At 43.4% G+C, this 18950-nt stretch overlaps 1 long non-coding RNA gene across 1 annotated transcript; it reads left to right on the top strand.

Annotated features, from left to right (window-relative positions):
• Positions 1 to 6296: 6296 nt before the first annotated feature.
• Positions 6297 to 17326, top strand: LOC116977124. Its single transcript, XR_004413130.1, has 3 exons — positions 6297 to 6428; positions 8530 to 8539; positions 17316 to 17326. It is a non-coding gene; the product is annotated as an uncharacterized LOC116977124 (long non-coding RNA).
• Positions 17327 to 18950: the final 1624 nt, after the last annotated feature.

Raw genomic sequence — 18950 nt, 5'->3', positions numbered from 1 at the left:
TCCCTGCTACCTTCAGGTAGAAGGTACAGGAGCCTGAAGATTGCAACAACCAGGTTCAGGAATAGCTACTTCCCCACAACCATCAGGCTATTAAACCTGGCTCGGACAAAACTCTGATCATTAATAACCCACTATCTGTTATTTGCACTTTATCAGTTTATTTATTCATGTGTGCATATATTTATATAATGGTATATGGACACACTGATCTGTTTTGTAGTAAATGCCTACTATGTTTTGTGTGCTGAAGCAAAGCAAGAATTTCATTGTCCTATCAGGGACACATGACAATAAACTCACTTGAACTAGAGGGGAATTATCAACACTACCTAATGATATCAATAAAAGATTTGCTCAATTTAACAAGAATTTATACACATCAAAAACGCTAATAGACAATAATAAAGTTTCAGAATTTTTGGGCAATTGTAACCTTCCAAAACTTGAACTGAAGGAACAAGAGGAACTGGGAGCACAAATTACATCTAAGGAAATAGAAGACACAATAAACACACTTAAGAATGGAAAAACACCAGGACCAGACGGGTTCAGTAATGAATTTTATAAATGTTTTTATGACATAGGTACACCACGTCTACAGATAATGTATACATACATTTTAAAGAACAAATCTTACCTGAAACACTAGCAGAATCAACGATCACTTTAATACTTAAAAAAGATAAAGATATAGAAGAACCAGGCTCATATAGAGCTATTGCTTTGTTAAATACGGATCAAAAAATATTAGCGAAAACACCAGCTAGAAGACTAAGTCAATATGTTAGTAAATTAATAAATGAGGATCAAATGGGATTTATACCTAAGAGACATTAATTTAATATCTGCTTAACATAATGCACTCTCACAAACCTCAAGAACAAGAGTTATCTATCATTTCATTGGACGCAGAAAAAGCGTTTGATCAAGTAGTATGGGATTATATGATTAAAGTATTGCAAAAATTTCAAATGGGAGAGAACTTCATCGCATGGATAAAATTATTATATAACAAACCCACGGCTAGAATATTAACTAATAATATACTATCTACGAAATTCCAATTAACAAGGGGCAATAGACAAGGATGTTCATTATCACTGCTGTTATTTGCTCTGGTAATTGAACCTTTAGCTGAAAAAAATTAGAACACACCCGGATATTTACGGTTATAATACAAAATATTCAAATAACAAAATATCCTTCTACGCAGACGATGTATTACTGTATATCACAAAACCCCAAATCAGTATACCAAACATATTAAATCTAATTGAGGACTTTGAATCTTTCTCAGGATACAGAATAAACTGGAACAAAAGTGAAATTATGTCGATAAAACCGAAAGACTCAACACATCTCTTGAAATTCCCCTTTAAAATAGCCACAGAAAAATTTAAATATTTAGTAATTTAAATCACTAGAAATTATCACGCTATGTTTAATGCCAATTATAGCCCCTTACTTAAGAAACTAAATAATCTAATCAAATTCTGGAAAACGCTCCCGATGTCTTTAATAGGTCGAATAAATGCTATAAAAATGATATTTTTACCACAAATCCTATATTTATTTCAATCAATTCCAATATATCTTCCAAAAAAGTTTTTCAAAAAACTAGACTCAGACATTACAAATTTTATATGGGATTATAAATCCCACAGAATACAAAGAGCACACCTTAGTAAACCAAAAGAGATGGGTGGTCTAGCGCTCCCTAACTTTATGTACTATAATTGGGCAGTAAATATTAAAAATATGATTCACCTGCTGGACAACTCTGCCCAGCAGGTGGACTGGATTGTAATGGAGAGAGAGGACTGCTCTCCGTGTAACACAGGAGCAACTCTCCTCTCACTAATGAATCTGAATAACAAAAATTATAATAAAAATCCAATGATACATAGCACAATTAGAACTTGGAAACAAATAAAACAGAATCTAAAATTAAGAAATCTATCTCTTTTAATGCCAATAGTCAATAACCCATCGTTTAAACCTTCAATTATAGATAAATCATTTACACAATGGGAAAGAATGGGAATCAAAACGCTCGGAGACTTGTATGAATTAGGAAAATTATTATCATTTCAACAATTACAACTGAAATATAATTTGAAAAATAATCAATATTTTAAATATCTTCAAATCCGTGACTATCTGAAAAAATACACAAAAGACTATCATAACATGTCCCCAGACTTATTGGATGAAGCCATGAAGACAAAGGCTGAATCAGCAAATCTAATATCATACTTATACAACATTATTTTAAATACAGAAATACCTACAACCGATGGTATTAGAAGAGACTGGGAACAAGAATTAGCTATAACATTTTCAAAAGAGAGCTGGGATAAAGACTTACTATATGTGCATAAATGCTCGATCAACGTACGACATACTCTAATTCAATATAAAACATTACATAGACTATATTATTCAAAAACTAAAATAAAAAAACTTTTCCCCAATGTCTCACCCATTTGTGATAAATGTCAGTCACAAGAAGCTACCATAGCGCACTCTTTTGTTTTTTGTATAAAAATCCAAAAATTCTGGAACTAAATATTTGAAATCTTCACAAAATTATTTAAAATAAAACTTGTACCAAAAGCAGAATGGATTATTTTTGGAATATCGGAAGGTAACCCCGAATTAAACGTGTTTCAAAAGAACTTACTTAATTACGGGCTAATAATGGGAAAAAAGCTTATACTCAAATTTTGGAAAAATGCTCCAATGCCAACAATAAAAATGTGGATTTCAAACATGTTCGAAACACTACACTTGGAAGAGATGAGACTCCTCCTAGCAGGCAAAGCAGACCACTTCCAAAAGACGTGGTCTGCATTTATGGAACTATTACAAGCATAAGGTGCAATAGTAATTTAAAATATAAATGGTACCAAGATCTGGTAACGGGGGGTATAAAATAAATTAAAAAAACAAAACACGGTTTGTATATCCTTTTTTGCGGAGTTTTGTGTTACAATAGAGCGATTGTTTTTCCTTTTTTTTCCCTTTTCTTTCTAGGGTCTTATTTCCTTTCTTTACTTCCTTCTCTAACTTCTTCCCTAAGGGGCTTTCTTTTCCCAACACTTTCCTGCACCTTCACGATTCTTGCTCACTTTCCTTACTTCTTTTATTTCTATCTTTTATAAAGCTCGAAAAACGAAGAGGTACAACAAATGTAATAAGATATATCTGATGTGTATTATTGTAATTTACTGTACTTCTAATAAAAATAAAAAATAAAAATAAAGAAAGAAAAAAAAAAAGAAAAAAAGAGCTTGAACTTGAACTTGAACTTACAGATGCTGGAATCTTGAGCAAAGCACGTGGTGGCGCAGCGCCAGGGACTCGGGTTCTTGTCTGTATGGAGCTTGCAAGTTCACGCCGTGACCTGCGTGGGTTTTCTCCGGGAACTCCCCTTTCCTCCCACACTCCAAAGAAGTACAGGTTTGTAGGTTCATTGGCTTGATATAATTGTAAATTGTCCCTAATATGTGTAGGATAATGTTAGTGTGCGGGATTCACTGGTCAGCGCAGACCCGGTGGGCCGAAGGGCCTGTTTCCACGCTGTATCTCTAAGCTAAACTGAACAAACTGTAATAGGTTCTTTATTGTGATTATAACAAAATTAAAAATGCCAACCAGTCAGTGCACCATTCACACATTATCTAAAAGCTAACGATACGTAAAAGAGAAATATCTGAAATAAACAATTAAAATAAATAACATGAAAAAACCAAGCATAAACACACAACCATACATTCTTCTGTCGATTGCACAATCCCTTTGGTATGTAGCGCACCTGCGCTCATTTGGTGGCTATATTAAGTGTAGTTATTGCTGTGGGATATAAACTGTTTTTGAGTCTGTTTGTCCTTGTCCTCATTGATCTGTACCGTCTGCCTGACGGCAACAGTTCAAACAGGGAGTGTCCGGGGTGGGAAATGTCCTTTATAATGTTCTGGGGTTTCTTGAGACAGTGGGAACTGTGTAGGTCCTCCAAGGTGAGGAGAGGGCAGCCGACAATCTTCTGGGCGTTGTCAATAGCCCTCTGGAGATTGCGAGATGAACACTGAAGAAGGGTCCTGACCCAAAATGTCTGCAGTCAACTGCCTCCACAGATGCATCCAGATCATCACTGCAGTCGCAATAAGACAATATTAAGACAATTTAGCACAATACTTAGGAATGCATGCTGGGAAAAGGGAGATTGACTCAAAAAGCTGGAGTAACTCTGCGGGTCAGACGGCATCTCTGGAGAAAAGGAATTGGTGACGTTTCGGGTCATGACCCTTCTTCACACTGAGAGTCAGGGGAAAGGGAAAGGAGAGATATAGACAATGATTTTGAGAGATATAGAAATTAATGAAAGACATGCAAAAAAGTAACAGATAAAGGAAACAGGCCATTGTTAGCTGTGTGCTCGGTGAAAATGAGTTACAGCCAATGAGACTCAACAAGACGACTTGGGTGGGGGGAGAAATGGAGAGAGAGGGGTAAAGCCAACTTTTTTTAATAATCGTATGATCATCATTGCTGACATTATGTTTTTTTCTTCTTTGCTTTATTTAATTACTTGAATTTAAATTTTTGGCTGCTGTGGTAGGATTTGAATTTGAATTTCTAAATCAATATTCCAGGCTTCTGGATCCCAGCAACTAGCTCCTAATGAATGTGCTGCGTGACAGTATAAGAAGGAAGGGTAGGCTGGGTTTTTAACCTCAGGGCCAAATTCTTGCATGGTCTTAGATGGAACTGTTCCCAAACCATACTGTAATGCATCCTTCTTCTTTGTGCGTATGGCGTGCACAGCCTAAAGTTGTAGATCAAGGGTAGACATCCAGACCAGGACAGCAGCAGTTACTGGGTGGATGGCTTTGATGTCCCCAGGGAAAAGCTTCAGTGGGCAGTCATTCACCATGTGTGGGATGGTCTAGTCTGGATGTCCACAGTCACAGGCAGGGCTGTCCGTCATCCCCCACATGCAGGTGATGCGCTGTTCCTGCATGGAGGGTGTGGATTCTGTTCAGGGTTCGCCATTGCTTGCGATGGAGATCAAAACCCGGTGGTTTCACTGTGGGGTCCGTGATGACCTCTCCGTTGTTGGTGTTGGCATCTTTCCAGGCTCTGCACCACTCAGTCTTGCAGTCAAAGTCTTCCAGGGATTTAATGGAAGACCAGAAGGGTTTGCGGGACTTCAGGCGCATGTTGGGCATATTGTTCAAGTCGGCATGGATGTGAAGGTCAGGGTTAGCCTCGATGGTGCACCAATCTTTCAACATCCTCTCCCTTCTGCATATGCTGGGAGGGGTGGAATGAGAGAGGACAGGGGGCCACTGCAAAGGAGTTGACATAAGCGTTGCTGTGATGCACCCTGATAAAATGCTTTCTACGGCATATCTGTTGAAGTTGGTGTGAGGTGTTGGGGTCATGCCGAACTTCCTAAGCCTTCTGAGGAAGCAGAAGCACTTCTTAAAGTTCCTTTGAATTTATGTTGCTCTTACGGTGTCCCAAATATACTTGAACTTCTCCTGTTATTAATTTCCTCATTCCATCTTCACAGCGATCACAGAACTTCTAAATGACTTGCACCAAATGACCACCACATCCATAATTCTGCTCCTATGACTTTTGAACTTATGACCCAGATGCGCAAAGATATTTCGATCTCAAATATTCACAGTGAATGAGTGAATGAGCTACCACAGTCTTCTTGGGTAAAGAATTCCAACTAATCGTTTTCTCAGAAGATAGATACAAAATGCTGGACTCAGCGGGACAGGCAGTATCCCTGGAGAAAAGGAATGGGTGACGTTTCAGCTCGAGACCTTTCTTCAGACTGAGAGTCGGGGGGAAAGGGAGACTAGAGATATGGAAGGGCACGAAGAGCATGGAAGGTTTAAAAAGGACAGATCAAAGCAGATGATGATCAAGGAAATGTACAATGGTTCATTGTTGGCTGAGGGGAAGGTGACAACAAGGCATACAAAGTAAAATTAATTCGGAGGAGAGCAAAACTAGTCAGAGAACAGGGTGTGGGTGTGACAGTGAGAAAGGGAAAGCAGGGGTTACTTGAAGTTGGAGAAATCAATATTCATACTGCTGGGGTGTAAGCTGCCCAAGCAAAATATGAGATGCTGTTCCTCCAATTTGCGTTTAGCCTCACTCTGACAATGGAGGAGGCCCAGAACAGAAAGGTCAGTGTGGGAATGGGAAGGGAAGTTAAAATATTTAGCAATTGGGAGATTGCGTACACCAATCTCCCAAGGTGCAAAGGTGTTCAGAGCAATGATCGCCCAGTCTGCGCCAGGTCTCGCCAATATAGAGGAGTCCATACCTAGAACAGCGGATACAGTAGATGAGGTTGGAGGAGGTGCAAGTGAACCTCTGCCTCACGTGAAAGGACTATTGGGGTCTTCGGATGGAATTTGTCCCAAATAACCTCTTAGTTTGAGGATGCAACCACTGTTTTTTGGATACCCCACTCATGGGGAACATCATCCGATGAAAGAGTTGGATCATTTCCATACACCAAGAAATATCAGGCAAATTGATCATGAGACAATAGATAATGAGAAAATATACCAGGGAGACAGATTGCTAAATATTTTAACTTCCCTTCCCATTCCCACACTGACCTTTCTGTTCTGGGCCTCCTCCATTGTCAGAGTGAGGCTAAACGCAAATTGGAGGAACAGCATCTCATATTTTGCTGCAGACATCGCTAGAACAGTCAGGCGTGTAGAAACAAGAAACTGCAAATGCAGGTTTACAAAAGATAGCACCAATTGCTGATGTAAAGGGTCCCACTTGGCGATTTTATCAGCGACTGACGGCATAATTGACTGACGTATCAGGTCACTGAAATAGTCATGGCGTGATGCGGCATGACGCGGCATGACGCGGCGTGTCTCAAGTGTCGCAACATTTTTTCTGGAGCCGCTGGATTTTGAAATGTTCAATATCTTTCGGCGACCCTGATATGTCAGTCAATGACGCTGGCAGTCGCCGAAAAAAATTGCCAAGTGGGACAGACCCTTAACTCAGAGGGTCAGGCAGCATTTCTGAGGGTAATGCAGGGCAAACCCGCATGCCTTTAGGATGTGGGAGAAGACCAGAGCACCCAAAGGAAATTCACAAGGTCACAGGGTGAATGTGCCAATGCTGCACAGGCAGCACCCGAGGTCAGGATTGAACCCGGGTCTCTGGGGCAGTGAGGGAGCAGGTCTGCCAGTTGCGCCACTGTGCTCCCTGTATTCTCATGTCTAGCCAGAGATACTGTACTGATACATGATGGGAAAGAAAGGGAAATAAATGCTTCCTAATAAAGCATATTGCAGTACGTGAGGAGAAACTGCTGATGCAGGTTAAACCAAAGACAGATGCTAAAAGCTGGAGTAACTCAGCGGGTCAGGCAGCATCTCCGGAGAAAAGGAATAGGGGACGTTTAGGGTCTAGATACTGCAGGTCATGTTAGGCAAGAATAGGAAAAGAGAACTCAAAGTTATTCATAGCAAGATCTAACGTCCAATGTTTGGGAACACATCCCTTACATTAATTAGATTTTCCTGTCTGAACTGTAACATCCCTTGCAAATAAACACAAACCTGTCATTGTTATCTCATCATGAATCTGAAGCAGAATTGCACATGAGCTTTCGTTTAGTTTAGTTTAGAGGTACAGTGCGGAAACAGGCCCTTCGGCCCACCGGGTCCGCGCCGACCAACGATCCCAGCATATTAACACTATCCTACACACACTAGAGATATATTTGTTTTAAATTTACCAAGCCAATTAACGTACAAGCCTGTACGTCTATGGAGTGTGGGAGGAAAGTGGGGATCTCGGAGAAAACCCACGCAGGTCACGGGGAGAACGTACAAACTCCGTACAGACAGCACCCGTAGTCGGGGTCGAACCCGGGTCTCCGGCGTTGCATTCACTGTAAGGCAGCAACTCTACCCGCTGCACCACCGTGCTGCCTGAGTTAAGATTTCCCATATGACGAGGTTTAGTTTAGTTCAGAGATACAGCATGGAAGCTGGCTCTTTGACCCACCGAGTCCAAACCAACCACCTCTTCACATGACACTAAACTAAATTATACTAAACTAAACTAAACTAAAAGCAAACACAAAATGCTGGAGTAACTCAGCGGGACAGGCAGCATCTGTGGAGAGAAGGTATGGGTGACGTTTCTGAAGAAGGGTCTTGACCCGAAACGTCACCCATTCCTTCTCTCCAGAGATGCTGCCTGTCCCGCTGAGTTACACCAGCATTTTGAGTCTACCTTCGATTTAAACCAGCATCTGCAGTCCTTTCCGAAACGAAACTAAATATGTTAGCCCACTTTCTCATCCATTCCCGACAAACTACGGATAATTTACAGAGGTCAATTCACCTACAGACCTACACTTCTCTGGGATGTTCAAGAGAGAGTTATGCCTCTGTCCCACTTAGGAAACCTGAACGGAAACCTCTGGTGGCCTTGCACCCCATGCAAGGTTTCCATGAGGTTCCCGGAGGTTTTGGTCACCCTCCCTAATGGTCTAAAGTGGTTTCTGTGTGGTCGAGGTATTGTCTATTCGGGTACTGATTGGGGATGATCAGCCATGATCACATTGAACGGCGGTGCTGGCTCGAAGGGCCGAATGGCCTACTCCTGCACCTATTGTCTATTGAGGCTTCTTCTATGTTCCTTCGATTATTTCAACAAAATCATAACCAGCCTCAACTAAAAATAGGTTGCCATTCGGTCAAAGCCAGTGGAGTGGGGTCGCTATTTACTCACAGGCAGTCAAAGGCAATCTCCTTCGCTCACCGCCATCTAGATTGGCTCATTGGAGTTTTCAGCAAAGATCCTATAGGAGCGCAGACAGCGCTCCTCCGCTGCCCCTGGCCCCCACCTTCGCGATGTGTGTGTGTGTGTGTGTGTGTGTGTGTGTGTGTGTGTGTGTGTGTGTGTGTGTGTGTGTGTGGGTGTGAGTGTGTGTGTGTGTGTGTGTGTGTGTGTGTGTGCGTGTGCGTATGTGTGTGTGTGTGTGTGTGTGTGTGTGTGTGTGTGTGTGTGTGTGTGTGTGTGTGTGTGTGTGTGTGTGTGTTCGGTAGCAAAGATCCTGTAGGGATTTGGTCAGTAGAGATGCATCTCCGGTCGAGGCATTCCAGGCGAGTGACCAAAGCCTCTGGCGACTCATGGAAACCATGGGAGGGGTGCAAGGTCACCAGAGGTTTCCGTTCAGGTTTCCTAAGTGGGACAGGGGCATTAGAGTTAGATTTAGCTCTTCGGACTAAAGGAATCAAGGGATATGGGGAAAAAGCAGGAATGGGGTACTGATTTTGGATGATCAGCCATGATCATATTGAAAGGCGGTGCTGGCTCAAAAGGCCAAATGGCCTACTCCTGCACCTATTGACTATGTTTCTATGCTTCTATGTGGGAGGATGAAGGGTATCGTCAACTAAAAACCTCCTAGGCCTAGGGATGCAGAGATATGGGTTATTAACATTGTGCTACGTCACTTCGCCGATAGGCACCAGCAACATCCCTGTCCTTGGTCTAACTCGCGTACTAGTGGTTATGCCATAGCATTGAGTACAGCACTACGGGTCCAGTCATTGCTACACTGGATAGAATGATCATATCTGTGAGCTATAATAACATGGTTTGTTTATGATTAGTCAAGCAGAGTAGACAGGGACACAGACCAAACTAGATGTTGCATATCCCATGGATCTTGGGTTGCGTGTGATCACGCATCTACACCAGTATGTCAAGGTCCCTAAGAGCCTCATAGACTCTGACTAGCAATATTGTTAGTTACATAAAACCTCGTTAGAAGGAATCACTACAAACCTTCTCCAGAGGGTTAAATGGGTCTGGCATATACAGGAGTGTACATTGAAATTGAGTCTCATTCTACCAGGACCGCTATACCTCAGCAGCAGGGTTATGGACCACATCCTAGCGGCTGCAGGATGGTCAAACTATTAATCTGTACAAATATTCAGAATAAACCTATTGCCAGATCGGGGGTATTTGCCAACTCTATGTTAGGCATGGTTCATACTTCCTCCAGGTGGAGGGAAGGTTACGATTCCCACTATTGTTCATTAATAGCATCAACATGTCTATATCTATGTCATGTCTGAATGCAATATTAATGTTCACTCATCATTGGCCCACTGATGCTGTGTATGACGCCTGGACTCGTTTCCACGGCATGAAATCACAGAGCTTTAAAATCTTCACGTAGTCACTCACGTGACTCCAAAGTAAAATAGTAAGATTAAACGAGAATTTACCAGTTTGAAGTTTGATCTTTATTTTATGAGGAGTAACGTTGAGGGATTACGTGCCCTCCACGCCCACCCTCGATCATAAAGTTCAACTGGTATCCTATTTCTCTAATCTTACTATGCTCAGTTCATTTACAGTTATCTGTGATTTCACACCGCTGCTTTGAAGATTGACACGCATGCGTCCTGGCGGGTTCTTCACGTAATCCCTCAACGTTACTCCTCATAAAATAAAGATCAAACTTCAAACTGGTAAATTCTCGTTTAATCTTACTATTCTTGATTAGAACGGGTGTCAAGGGTTATGGGGAGAAGGCAGGAAAATGGGATTAGGTGGCAGAGATCTGCCATGATTGATGGGCCGATTGGCCTAATTCTACTCTTATAACTTGTGAACTTGTGAAGGAGGGAGGTGGACCCAAATACAGCCTGATCTTTGAAAGTGCGATCGCCAAGCTTTACAATGGCAGAGATTTGAGGTGAAGCCGTGTTCTCTAGGGGAGTGAAGATGAAACATCGCATTGCATGCAATCCACATGAAAGCTGACCTTCGTGTCCTTGATGTAGACTTGTGTGCCAAATTGGAATGAAATTATTTATCTGTCAGCTTTGCCACCCATCGCACGCAACATGGACAAAAATAGAACAGATCAAAGAAATTTTTCAATTAAATTATTCTTGTTTATATATGAGCTGGGCCATTGAGAAAGTCACACATCAATGCAATTTGATTGAGGAGAGCAGAGTGATAAGGTGAATCATTTGTCTTTCCCTCAATGGCTTCACTGAGACCAGAGCAAAGATAAAACATACATTTCTGAAGGTAGATAGAAATGCTGGAGAAACTCAGCGGGTGAGACAGCATCGATGGAGCGAAGGAAAAGGTGACATTTCGGGTTGAGACCCTTCTTCAGAGTCTGCATAGATGCTGCTCCAAAGATACTGCCTCATCTGCTGAGTTTCTCCAGCATTTTTATCTACCTTCAATTTTTCCACCATCTGCAGTTCCCTCTTAAACATAAATTTCTCGTTGGTTTTAGATCTGTAGCATTTTTTGAACCAGACAAATTGGGTTCAAATACTGTTTGATAACTTATAGATTTACCAAACTCCCTTCTATTGACTCCATTTATAACTCACACTGCCTCGGCTAGGCCAACAGCATAATCAAGGACCAATCGCACCCTGGCCACTCCCTCTTCTCACCTCTCCCATCAGGCAAAAGGTACAGAAGTGGGAAAATGCACACCTCCAGATTCAGGGAGATAGAAACATAGAACATAGAAACATAGAAGATAGATGCAGTAGGCCTTTCGGCCCTTCGAGCCAGCACCGCCAATCAATATGATCATGGTTGATCATCCAAAATCAGTACCCCCTTCCTGCATTTTCACCATATTATTTAGATTTATTTAGCCCTAAGAGCTAAATCTAAGTTTCCCTTGAAAACAGAGATAATCAGAACTGTTTCTTCCCAGCTGTTGTCAGGCAACTGAATCATCCTACCACAACCAGAGAGCAGTAGTAGTAGATGGCCCATCTAGGCCATGACTGACCATGGGTGATGCATCCTCGCTGGATGCAAGCCTGGGCGATGTCGTATGGAGGACAGGCTGTTGCTCATGCAGCACGTCCCCTCTCTTCACGTCACTGATCGATCAAAAGGAACAGCAGGGCTGTTACAGTTTGTCACCAGCGCCGTCGCAGGAGCTGCCAGAGCGAGGTTGTAGACAATGACGAATTGCCTTAGGGGCTCCGACTACGTATTTTCTTGAGGTTTACTCCTGGAGCCTTTTCCGTGACTGGATATGGCCACAAGGCAGTGGAGGTTTAAAATCAGAGTTTTCCCTCTCCTAGATGGACTGCCTTCACAGACTGACGAGCCCCATCTGCCCGAGACTCGTGGGGGCGGGAGCGTCTCCTTTCCCGTGCTGGTCTATAGCACCTGCCCACTGAGAGCAGTGCTGAACTACTATCTACCTCTGTGTTGACCCTTGGATTATCGGACTTTGCTGGCTCAAAGAAAAAGGTTATTTATTGATCACATACACCTAGGTGTAGTGAAATGCTTCTTGCCAATGCAGCACATAAAGAAAGAATACAGACATAACATTAATAAGAGATTTAAGCATAAAGAACATCCCCCCACAATGGTTCCCACCATGAGGGAAGGCACAAAGTCCAGTCCCCAACCCCAGTTCACCCATAGTCGAGCCAATTGAGGCCTCCACAGTTGCCTCTACGGAGGCCCGATGTTCCTGGCCGTTCTCGCCGGGTGATGGTGCTCCGGCGTCGGGAGAATCCTCACAGCGGCTTGGGACACCTGGAACGGCCGCTTCCGTACTGGAGGCCGCCGCTTCCAAAGCCAACAAGGCCGCGCCGATTGGAGCTCCACTACTGGCGATCTCGTCGCGAGATCCCAGGCTCCCGGTGTACAGTTCTGCGCCGCCGCCCGCAGCTGGTCGCTCCTCAGACCCGCAGCTCCGCGATGTTGTTCCCGGCGGTCTTCAGCTCACCGGAGCTCCAGCGCGGCGACCCAGGCAAGGCATCGCCCGCTCCACGATAGCGCTCCAGCGCTGTGCCGCTGCCGAAGCCGTGGTTTTGGGCGGTCCCCGACAGGAAACGCCGCTCCAGGCCCGCTGGTAGGCCGCGAGGATGGGTCGAAACTGCAGCCCGGAGAAAAGCCGCCTCTCCGACCAGGTAGGGACCCTGAAAGGTAGTTTCCCCCTTCCCCCCCCCCCCCCACCCCCCCATAAAAAAGTCTAGAACTCCAGAAACAAAAACACTTTAACTAACTAAAAATAAAAAAAAGATGAAAAGACAGACAGCTGATGGCTGGGCAGCCGCGCACAGGTCAGCGCCCCCTGTGGCTTTACCTTACACTAAACATTATTCCCTTCATTTACATGTAAATGGCTCGATTGTAATCATATATTGTCTTTCCGCTGAATGGTTAGCACGCAACAAAAGTTTTTCACTGTACCTCGATACACGTGACAATAAACTAAACTGAACTAAACAGAGTGAATCATTTGTCTTTAGCTCAATGGCTTCACTTAGACCGGAGCAAAGTTAAAACATAAATTTCTCGTTGCTTTTAGATATGTGACATTTTCTGAACCAGACTAATTAGGTTCAAATACTATTTGATAACCTACGAATTTACCAAATTAAACCATCTTGAAAAAGTTTTCTGGATTCTATTTTTCACAATCCCAGTCTGAAGAAGGGTTTCGACCTGAAACGTCACCCATTCCTTTTCTCCAGAGATGCTGCCTGTCCCATTGAGTTACTCCAGCATTTTGTGTCTATCTTTGGTGTATAACTAGAATCTGCAGTTCCTTCCTAGTCAATTCTGTAGTTACACATTTAAAATGTGGTCGATGGTACTTCAACAATATCAGTACAGGTGTCAGAGGTTATGAGGAGAAGGCAGGAGAATGGGGTTCTCACAATGGGCGGTGGGTGAATGGAACAAGCTACCGGAGGAGTTGTTGAGGCAGGGACTATTGCAACATTTAAGAAGCATTTAGGTAGGTACATGGATAGAACAGGTTTAGAGGGATATGGACCAAACGCAGACAGGTGGGACTAGTGCAGATGGGACATGTTGGTCATCATGGGCAATGGGCCGAAGGGCCTGTTTCCACGCTTTATGACTATGACTCTGGGTCTATCAGCAACTGGCACCTGCTCAGGTTTAATTACATTGCCTTTGCATGTCCCTCTGGCTGTTAATAGCAACAAGCCGAGGGGATGTTTTCATTAAGAGAACTGGCACACACATTTCTATACATCTCCACAGCTGAATTACGTGTATTGGCCCAGTTAGTGGTGTCTGACTGTGATGCTGCTTCATTTCTTTACGCTCTGCCGAATATTAACATATCAATTGCTGTACAGCAACAAACCCTTCCAATGATTTCTGTCTATTCAACAACCCCCCCCCCCCCTTTCCCAACCAGTCCTGTCCACCCCACATCACCCCCCTCCCCCTCCCCCCACCCACCCACACAAAAAAAAAGGATCCCTGTATAGATTATTCATCCTAATCAGATACAGCAATGACCTGTCTCGAACTGATTAGCCCTGATTATAATGGTACATTTTTAGCTCCTGGCGTTAACATTAAGGTAATATTTTATTAGCATTCGGTATAATTATAGTTATCACTGCACCAATACTGCCAGCAATCTGCTGGAAGGTTACTTTAGCTCCAAGGCCTATGCAAACTTAATGTTTACGCAAGCCCCCAGGCTGACTCCCAATTCTGTTCAGTTGCAGGCCAGGGGAAAGTCAACCATGGCAGCAATTTGCATTTCCACAGCGCCATGAGCACAGGAAAACGTGCCAAGGCGCTTCACAGGAACAGAAACTGGTGGCAAGCCAACGATGGAATGAATAAGCTGGGGGACCAGAGGTTCTTCAAAGGTATTATGAGGATGTTGTGAGGGCTCAGGGGTCTGAGCTATGGGGAGAGGATGAGCAGGCAGGCACTCTATTCTTTGGAGCGCAGGAGGATGTTCAAGTTCAAGTTCAAGTTCAAGTGAGTTCAAGTGAGTTTATTGTCATGTGTCCCTGTATAGGACAATGAAATTCTTGCTTTGCTTCAGCACACAGAACATAGTAGGCATTTACTACAAAACAGATAAGTGTCCATATACCATAATTTAAATATATACACACATTCATTAATAAACTGATAAAGTGCAAATAACAGATAATGGGTTATTAATAATCAGAGTTTTGTCCGAGCCAGGTTTAATAGCCTGATGGCTGAGGGGAAGTAGCTGTTCCTGAACCTGGTTGTTGCAGTCTTCAGGCTCCTGTACCTTCTACCTGAAGGTAGCAGGGAGATGAGTGTGTGGCCAGGATGGTGTGGGTCTTTGATGATACTGCCAGCCTTTTTGAGGCAGCGACTGCGATAAATCCCCTCGATGGAAGGAAGGTCAGAGCCGATGATGGACTGGGCAGTGTTTACTACTTTTTGTAGACTCTTCCTCTCCAGGGCACTCAAATTGCCGAACCAAGCCACGATGCAACTGGTCAGCATGCTCTCTACTGTGCACCTGTAGAATTTAGAGAGAGTCCTCCTTGACAAACCGACTCTTCGTAATCTTCTCAGGAAGTAGAGGCGCTGATGAGCTTTCTTGATAATTGCATTAGTGTTCTCGGACCAGGAAAGATCTTCAGAGATGTGCACACCCAGGAATTTGAAACTCTTGACCATTTCAACCATCGACCCGTTGATATAAATGGGGCTGTGGGTCCCCCTCCTACTCCTTCCAAAGTCCACAAGCAGTTCCTTGGTTTTGCTGGTGTTGAGGGCCAGGTTATTGCGCTGGCACCATATGGACAGTTGCTCGATCTCTCTTCTATACTCGGACTCATCCCCATCAGTGATACGCCCCACAACAGGGGGTGATCTTCTAGAGGTGTGCAAAATCATGAGAGGAATAGATCGGGTAGAGTCTCTTGCCAAGAGGAGGGGAATAAAGAACCAGAGGAACTAGGTTTAAAGTGAAGGAAGAAAAGGTTAAATAGGAACCTAATGGGTAACATTTTCACTCAAAGAGTGGTGGGTGTATGGAACGAGCTGACGGAGGAGGTAGTAGAGGCAGGGACTATTGCTACGTTTAATAGTACATGGATAGGACAGGTTTAGAGCGATATGGGCCAAATACAGGCAGGTGGGACTTGTGTAGATGGGACATGTTGGCCAGTGTGGGCAAGTTGGGCTGAAGGGCCTATTTCCACGCTTTATGACTGTGACTCGATGACTATTAAATGTGATGTAGGAACTCCCGAGAGGATATTCAAAGCTTTAGGCTAAGATTGGTGATGAAACAATGTGTGAGGATGGTGTAATAGGAATAATTTAGAGCATTGAGTCCTGCAAAAAGTCGGACTGAAGAACAAAGCATTGATTTGAACGAAAAGGATGAGAATTTGATATAAGAGGTGTTGGAGCACAGCTTTGAATATTTGGGAAAGAATAATTTTCAAGGCAATCGCGACAGAACCGGAGAATGAGTGGTGCTGATTGGTCAACTGTTTTGAGGGCCAGCATAGATCTGGAGGGCAGAATGACCTCTTTCTATCCACAACAATTTCAGAAGTGATAGGAGCAGAATTAGGCCATTTGGCCCATCAAGTCTATTCCGCCATTCAATCATGACTGGTCTACCTCTCCCTCCTAACCCCATTCTCCTGCCTTCTCCCTATAAACTCTGACACCCGTACAAATCAGGAAACTATCTATCTCTGCCTTAAATATATCTCGTGACTTTGCCTCCACAATCTTCCGTGGCAACGATTTCCACAGAACCACTACTTTCCGACTAAAGAAATTACTTCTCATTTCCTTCCTAAAAGAACGTCCTTTATTTATGAGGCTATGACCTTGAGTTCTAGACTCTCCCACAAATGAAAACGTCCTTGTTATGTATTCGGGATACTTAGCACACTTGAATAAAGGCTCGGACACGGGAGTAATCTTACAAGCTTCTTTACTACAGGACGCCACCTTGAGTCTCCCCACATGCGTACTTGCACAACATATGACAAGACACTAATTACATATGCTAATTACATATGCTAATTATCACATACCTAACACTCCTCCCCCTTTAACTTGGAGGCAGGTAACACCACTTCTATTACATACTCAACACTCCTCCCCCTTTAACTTGGAGGCCCGTAACACCATTTATATTATATACATAATACTCCTCCGCCTTTAACTTGGAGGCCCGTAACACCATTTATATTACATACATAATAGAAACATAGAAACATAGAAATTAGGTGCAGGAGTAGGCCATTCGGCCCTTCGAGCCTGCACCGCCATTCAATATGATCATGGCTGATCATCCAACTCAGTATCCCGTACCTGCCTTCTCTCCATACCCGCTGATCCCCTTAGCCACAAGGGCCACATCTAACTCCCTCTTAAATATAGCCAATGAACTGGCCTCGACTACCCTCTGTGGCAGGGAGTTCCAGAGATTCACCACTCTCTGTGTGAAAAAATTTCTTCTCATCTCGGTTTTAAAGGATTTCCCCCTTATCCTTAAGCTGTGACCCCTTGTCCTGGACTTCCCCAACATCGGGAGCAATCTTCCTGCATCTAGCCTGTCCAACCCCTTAAGAATTTTGTAAGTTTCTATAAGATCCCCTCTCAATCTCCTAAATTCTAGAGAGTATAATCCAAGTCTATCCAGTCTTTCTTCATAAGACAGTCCTGACATCCCAGGAATCAGTCTGGTGAACCTTCTCTGCACTCCCTCTATGGCAATAATGTCCTTCCTCAGATTTGGAGACCAAAACTGTACGCAATACTCCAGGTGTGGTCTCACCACGACCCTGTACAACTGCAGTAGAACCTCCCTGCTCCTATACTCAAATCCTTTTGCTATGAAAGCTAACATACCATTCGCTTTCTTCACTGCCTGCTGCACCTGCATGCCCACTTTCAATGACTGGTGTACCATGACACCCAGGTCTCGCTGCATCTCCCCTTTTCCTAGTCGGCCGGCCATAATACTCCTCTCCCTTTAACTTGGAGGCCCGTAACACCATTTCTATTACATACACCGCACTCCTCCCCTTTTAAATCCATTTCACCTGTACGGTATATGCTCTTTTCCTACCCATCATTGAATAATACACTGTTACACAATGGTATTATACTTAAACCAAACACATTACCCCTTGCTTTATGAGTTCTTATTTTCTGGTTCATGTATTTGTTTTGTTTTCCTCTTGGTAGGTGGGATCTGACCCATGGCTGCAAGTTTCCAGTTTCTAGCAGCTTCCCCTGCTGTTCAGTTTCCCTTCTCTGCTTATTTATCTGCTCTTGGTGTTTCATGAGATTCTGCAATGCCTAACCCTTTGTCCATTGCTCAGTGAAGGAGGCTCCATGCTCAGTGAAGGAGGCTCCATGCTGGATTATACTGAAGTGTCCTAATTGCAATCGGTCCTGCCTACTTTTGTCTTGACCGACCAGCCTCCCTTCTTTAGACTTTTCTATTAGCAGCTTCCACTCATTGTCACACATTCATTCAACCTTTCCTTGCATCGTTCAAGCCTTTTCTGTTGTTCATCTACTCGTCTTCTTAAGTCACCTTTCTGGTTCTTTATCAAGAAGTAGGATCTATATTGTCTTTGCAATACAACACTGGCTTTCCTATATTGTTTAAGCCTTTTGTATCGTTTAAGCCTTTTCTGTTGTTTATCTATTTGTCCACTTAACTCTTTCCGATACCTACTCATATGGAGTACTGACTGCACTTTTACAGTAGCTCTCTTTTGCTTAACCCCCTGCCTAACCATCATACTCTTGTAGGATTTAATACGGCGTGCTGCCTTGATTTTTTCTACCAATACTCTGGCTTTGATCCCGCGGTATAAGGCCTGAATACAAATCACTGCTTTTCTCAAACTATCATACTGCCTCACTTGGACATCTCTTATCTGGCATGCACGGTATCGATGCTGTACCGCAATGGCAGACCAGCGTAGTTTCTTAAAATAGTGACGCTGTTTATGCATCTGATAATAAGTCTGTATGACCTTGGCAGATTTATGCATGCACCGCAGTTGCTTTCGAACAAGCATTCCTCGGTAGGCTGCCTGAAG

Source organism: Amblyraja radiata, chromosome 1, assembly GCF_010909765.2.
Source record: "Amblyraja radiata isolate CabotCenter1 chromosome 1, sAmbRad1.1.pri, whole genome shotgun sequence".
Classification (NCBI taxonomy): Eukaryota; Metazoa; Chordata; class Chondrichthyes; order Rajiformes; family Rajidae; genus Amblyraja; species Amblyraja radiata.
The sequence above is the reverse complement of the archived record's forward strand: the minus strand, read 5'-3'. Positions and strand labels throughout refer to the sequence as shown.